The sequence below is a fragment of the Sorex araneus genome, chromosome 3 (assembly GCF_027595985.1).
Source record: "Sorex araneus isolate mSorAra2 chromosome 3, mSorAra2.pri, whole genome shotgun sequence".
NCBI lineage: Eukaryota > Metazoa > Chordata > Mammalia > Eulipotyphla > Soricidae > Sorex > Sorex araneus.
In genome coordinates, this window is record NC_073304.1 from 76198643 (window position 1) to 76205334 (window position 6692).

Below are 6692 nucleotides of genomic sequence, written 5' to 3' on the forward strand. Positions count from 1 at the left end.
GGTGTGTGGCAAATCTCAGGGTCCAAGCCTGTCGGACCCATACCACTGGAATGGCACCTAAAATGTCAAATACAAAATCAAATCCAAAAAGACAAATAAGACTTTTTCATTTTTTAAAAAAAGGCACCACCAAACACATAAAAAGTGTCAACATCAGGTCATTTCCGTCCCTGCCATTCCTTTTCTGGTATTGGAGATAATAATGCTGCAGTAGCATCAGAGCGCTCCATAAATATAACCATATGTGGAAAGGGGCTGGAGTGATAGCACAGTGGGTAGGGCGTTTGCCTTGCATGTGGCCAACCTGGGTTTGATTCCCAGCATCCCATATGGTCCCCCGAGCACCACAGGAGTAATTTCTGAGTGCATGAGCCAGAAGTAACCCCTGTGCATTGCTGGATGTGACCCAAAAAGGAAAAAAAAAACATATGTGGAAAAATAAACAAGAGGAGCTAACAGCTAAGGGGCAGTCCTATAGATTTGCTCCAGCAACAGGAGGGTTTTGAACTATGTATATCTATTCCATATTAAAGTAGGAAAAAATGAGCACCTATTAATTTCTGCTGGAGGTGGGTGTAAGGGATAAACTTCTAATTCTTACAAAGCACAAGAAACACTGTCTCACAGTGACAGGCAGTGCCACTGTCCTGCTCAGCTTACTAAATATCAATCTTTGCCAGTGCCATTTTGGCAAGCTAAAAAAACAAAGGGTGTGGATAACTCAGAGAGCAACGCAACGTGGGCCTAGACAAGAGATCTAGAAAACTCTTCCCCCTGAGGTAAAGAACATCCCAGCCTCAAGTAGGGCGTGGGGAGAGGCTGTGGAACATTCGTCAGGCCAAGCAGGTGAGATCAGCTCTGATTACTCTTGGCTTTGCTGATTTCAATGGCTCTAGGCCAGGATTGTGTAACGTAGAGGCCAGAGAAGGTGAGACACACTGGTAGGGCCTGCGGCTTCCCACTCCTCAACTTGTCCAGGTATTGAACCGGGTTGCTCATGAGGCTTCTGTGGTGAACTGATTGAAGGGAGGCAATTTGGGGGACACTCCGCCCACCCAACCCCCAGCCAGAGAGCAAAGATCATTTCTAACGAAGCCACAGCCAGAGACCATACGCTCCTGGGCCAGTTTCTTTGGGAGACCTTGAGTAGGCAAGAGGCCACAAGATGGCAGCAAAGGACACAACCTGGGACCCAAAACCTGAATCTATCCCCCAAGGCGAATTACTTGGGAAATATCATAGTCAGTTGTCTATGACCCTGTGCTCAAGGGTAGGATAAATGACTGAGTTTCTGAGACATGAGGGTAGAATTTATCAGCATGGAAAATTTCTCAACGAGCCTAGAACTCAGTTGTTGAGAAGTCGCCTATGAATTGGATATTTCCCTGGTGCTGAAAACAAGGGATTGGGATCATGGTCTCTAAAAGCTGACGCCAGCAGGAACCTTGTCACAGTCACTTCTGTTTGAGAAGTTCCAATGGGCAGCAATTCAAGTCCAATATGAGTGACTTCCATGGAGACTGCCAAACTGGTGAAGAAAGAGGGACAAGTACAGTAGTTGCTGAGAAGCACTTTAGCAAAGCTGAACGCTTTCACGAGGCAGCCTGGGACTGTGGCAAAAGGCAGTGTGGACGTGGGATTGATAAAGATCGCAGCACAAACCTGTCTGTCTTCACTCGCAACTGGTAGATAATGCACAGGAAAGGGGCATTAGTAGCAATGGGGTGAATCACCCATCTTTCTCTTTTTTGTGTGTGGGGGTGTGCATCTGACAGTACTCAGAGGCTACTCCTGTCTCAGTGCTCAGGGATTGGTCTTTTTTTTATTTTTCAATGTTTTTAATCACTTGTGAGATAGACCTTTACATAGCTGTTCATGATTAGTTTCAGTCATAGTGTTCCAACACTCATCCCTCCACCAGTGTACATTTCCCAGCATGAGTGTCCCCAGTTTCCCTTCCATCAGCCCCCATTCCACCCAAGCCCACCTCTATAGCAGGTGCTTTCTCTCTCTGACTCTTCTTCTGGGCATTGTAGTTTGCAATACAGATAGTAAAAGTTTGTTGTGTATAGCTCAGGGATCATTTTTTCTTTTTTTGGCTTTTTGGGTCACACCTGGCAACACCTGGAAATGCTCAGAGGTTACTCCTGGATCTGCATACAGGAATCACTCCTTGCGGTGCTTGGAGGACCACATGGGATGCTGGGAATCGAACCGGGCTCTGCTGCGTGCGAGGCAAATGCCCTACCCGCTGTGCTATCGTTCCAGCCCCTCAGGGATCATTCTTGACAGGCCTCAGGGGATCATAAGTGGTGCTGGGGATTGGACCCGAGTTGGCTGCATACAAGGCACTGCCTGCCGTACTGTCTCTCTGACCCGATTTTAAAAAGCTGTTACTAATACAATGTTCAGTTTCTCCAAGACTTAGATTTCAGAAGAGATCTTGAATGAGTTCAACAACTGTATTACACACATTCTAAGACTAAACTCCTGCTATAGTTTTTTTTCCAATTCAGAGATGCTGATTGAAGGCTAGAGAGATAGCATAGTGGACAGTGGACATAGTGGACAACACTTGCCTTGCATGTGGATGACCTGGGTTGGATTCCTGGTACCCCAGGTGGTCCCTGAGCCCCACCAAAAATGGTCCCAGGCACAGAATCAATTAGGCATAAGCTGGGTGTGACACCCAAACCCAACCCAACCCAACCACATCTTCAAACCAGACTATGATTGAAGGATTTTAGGCTGAATCTAGTCTTTTATTATTGTTTGTTTGCTTAGACTTTTGGGCCACATTTGGTGATGCTGAGGGCTTACTCCTGGCTCTGCACTCAGGAAGGACTCCTGGCAAGGATCAGGGGATGAGATGAGATGTCTGGGATCAAACCGGGGTTGACAGCATGCAAGGTTAGTGCCCTACCTGCTGTACTGTCTCTCCAACCCCCTGGTCCTTAATTTTAGAAAAAAAATTCGTTTCCAACTTTTTGTTTTGTTTTTGAGCCACACCTGGAAATACTCAGGGTTGCACCCGGTTCTGCACCCAGGAATTATTCCTGGCAGTACTAAGGGCGCCATCTGAGATGCCAGAGACTGAATGCGGGTTAGCCACGTGAAAGGCAAGTGCCCTATCCACTGTACTCTCTGGCTCAGTTTCAACATTTTATTTTATTTTTGCTTTTTGGGTCACACCCGGCAATGCACAGGGGTTACTCCTGACTTTGCACTCAGGAATTACTCCTGGCAGTGCTCAGGGGACCATATGGGATGCTGGGGATCAAACCCAGGTCGGCCACATGCAAGGCAAACGCCCTACCCGCTATACTATCGCTCCAGCCCCGTTTCAACATTTTAATATCAGAATATTTCACACTGAAAAATTTATTTTCTGGAGGCTAGAATTATAGTACAGAGGGTAGGGTGCTTGCCTTGCATGCGGCTGACTTGGGCTGGATCCCCAAACCCTGTATAGTTCTCACAGTCCATCAAGATTGATTCCTGAGTACAGAGCCAGGAGCAACCGCTGAGCATCGCTGTGTGTGGCCCGAAAACAAAACATAAAGTAATTTCCGATGTTCATAAGAAAATTTGAACTTAATCCAGGTCCACAGTTGCACATGGCAGTAATTTGACGGAGCTGAGGAGGAGTAAAGTCTTTTTTTTTTTTTTTAATGGTGTTGGGAACGAAACCAATTTTTGGTGCATGCTCTACCACTGAGCTACATTCCTGGCCCAGAGAGTATTGTTTGGTTTTGGTTTTGGGCTACGTACAGTGGTGCTCAGGGGCTAGTTCTGGCTCTGTATTCAGGAATTATTAATGGTGGTGCATGGGGGACCATATAAGATTCTGGGGATTGAACCTGACTGCAAGGCAAATATCCTACCTACTGTATGATCAGCTGGGGCTGAAGTCTTTAAAAGGAACGTATGCTCCTAGTCAGCCACAGTTGCCACTATTACAAATCACCTCATAATCTGCTTCATGCAATTCATATCATTCCGTGTCTCTATTGACAACTTCTTTTCTTTTTGGGGCATCACACACAGCTGCTAGGGCCTTACTCCTGGATGGTTCTTGGCTCCAGGATTGCTCAGGGCACTATGTGCTGTCCCAAGGATAGAATTTGTGTCAGTTACACACAAGGCAAGTGCCTTAATCCCTGTTCTGTCTCTCTGGCCCTCTAGGCAATTGATTTTCAACTTCTAAAGTAGTTTATAATTTTAAACTATTTTTCCATGGATTTTTAAAAAATTATTTAAAATCGGCATTCCAGTAAGGTAGAGGATAAATATCATGCTCATAATTTCCAAGAAAACAAAATTTAGTTTAGAGAGGTTTGATTTGCTCACACTAATGCAACAAAACCAGATTCTAGATTTCCTTACTCCTAGCAGTTCTATTAAAGTTTCTATTAAAATTTCATTTAAGGGGTCAGGGAGTTAGCTCAACAGGCTGAGGGCATGCTTTGCAGAGCACTTAGGAATGATTCCCAAACACAGGGTCAGGAGTAACTCTGAATGCTGCTGGGTGTGGACCCAAAAGGCCTCCGCCAAAAAAAAAAAAATCGAACTTCATTTTATGGGGGCACGCAGGTTTATTCGAACAAAAGAGTTCCAACTGCCAAACTGTTCAATAATTTCAAATGATTTATTCTTTTAATGAAGTCTTTCAGCTTTCCTCCCTCCAGACACAGAAAGACCGTCTTCTAGTTTGAATTCAGTGTGCTTTAGGACTTACTTTGGCCAGTGAAGTATGAGTGGGAGTGATATGTGCTCCTTTGAGATAAAACCATTTAAGAGCCCATGAACAAGGGAACAATTGTTCAGGATTATTTCACATTGTTTGGGGGAAGGGACTCTAAATCTCATGATGACATGGTAGGATCTCAAAATGGTGGCGTTCCAGTGGCTTGAGAATCTGAGTAACTCAAAGACAGACTCTTGCCAGCCTCAAGCCAGACCGACGGGAGTGCTGAGATAAATCTCTGTGGTTTGAACCGCTGAGATTTTGGCATTGTTCATCAAAGCATTACCTACTCTAACCTGCCACGAGCTTCATTTGCATGGTCATTGACTTTCTCCAAAGACTAGAACACAACTCCCAGGCTTCTGATTTTATCACGAAAAGCTGTTGCAGTTTATCTGGAAGTCGCTGACAGCGAATTGTTGATTTTTTGTTTTGTGGTTGCCACGCCCGGTGGTGGTGCTCAGGGGCTCCTCTGGGATCTGTGTGGGGGGGGGGGGGGGCGAAGGTGGGTCGTGCTCAGGGTTGCTCCCAACTGGGTCTCCTGCCTGCAAAAGCCTGAGCTCTCGAGAGAACCCTTGAGCTCTCTGTCCCACCCCGAATTGTTGCTTCCTCATCTCATCCACCACCATCTTCTGATTTGGAACACACACATACACACACACACACACACCCATGATTTGGAAGAAACACACACACGCACACCCGTGGAGTACTTCGCAAATGAGCTTTGTTATCCTGGCTGCTCCACGCAGCGTGGGAGAAGGGGGAGGCACGGCTCTTGTTTTCTCCATTCCTCTCTGCCTAATCCCGGCACTGTCCCCACCCACTAGTACTCACACAACCTTGTCATAGGGCAGGGCGACTATTACCACTCCCAAGGTGTCACAAACAGAAAGGAGCGGCTTGCAGTGCCCGGACCAGGCAGCCAGGCTGTGCTCTTTCCTCACGGGTGCCTGGGGCTGGGCAGAGCCCGGGCGAAGCAGCTTTCTCTAGGGAAAGAAGGAAGTCTCCTCAAGTGGGAACAAAAATGAGTGTGAGGCGCACAGCCATCCCGGGCACTGTGTGAATTTGGGGTGAGTTCTCTTAGTACCGCCAGCTCTGCTCCATTCCTAGTTTCCTCGAGCGGCTGGTGCTGCGGGCTCTTGCCAGTTCCCCCCCCGCCCCCCGCGCTTCTCTCGAGCCCACCCGAACGTGTCATCTTTGCACAACCCCCACCCACCCCGAGGTCAGGGATGGTGGGGGCAGCGCCCCGTCCGCGCTTCGGCAGCCACTGGCCAGCAACCGGGATCAAAGGTCGGGCCGGAGCGCCCCGGGGCCCGAGCCTGCGCAGTGGCTCCGCGGAGCGCGCGGGCGGCGCCGCGCGGGCTGGTCCCTGCAGCGTGCTGCAGGCCGAAGGCGGGAAAGTCTCGGCTCGGGGCGCCGCGTCCCTCCCTCTTCCTGCCCCGTGCACCGGGCAGCCCCGCGAGCCAGTCCTGTCCACCGCCCCCAGGCCCCGGGGGGAGGGGGCGAGGAGGGCCCCGGGCTTCTGACTCATCATCTCCAACCCCTTTCTCGCGCGCGCTCCAAGTCTCAGCACTTTGGACCCGGGCACCGTGGGTGGGGGGAGGCCGGGGGCGCAGCGACGGCCTCGGCGGAAGCCCCGCGCGGCCGCGGGCGGTCCCCGGCCGCCGCCCGACTCCGGAGCTGCGAGGGACGCGGGAACGTTGCCCCAGCGGGCGGCGGGCGGTGGCCGCCGCCCGGGGGGCGGCGCGGGGCGCAGCGTGGCCCGCCCGGCGCCTCCCTGCGCGCGGGCTCAGTGGTCGCGTCCGAGGAAACTCTGGGCTGGGCCCCGACTTCCAGGGCCTCGCGTCACTCGGCACACACACAGCGCCCCCAGCGCGCTGGGAAGAGGCTCTTTATTTCCCGGCAGGCCCGGGGCTGGCGGGGCAGCCTGGGACTTGGAGTC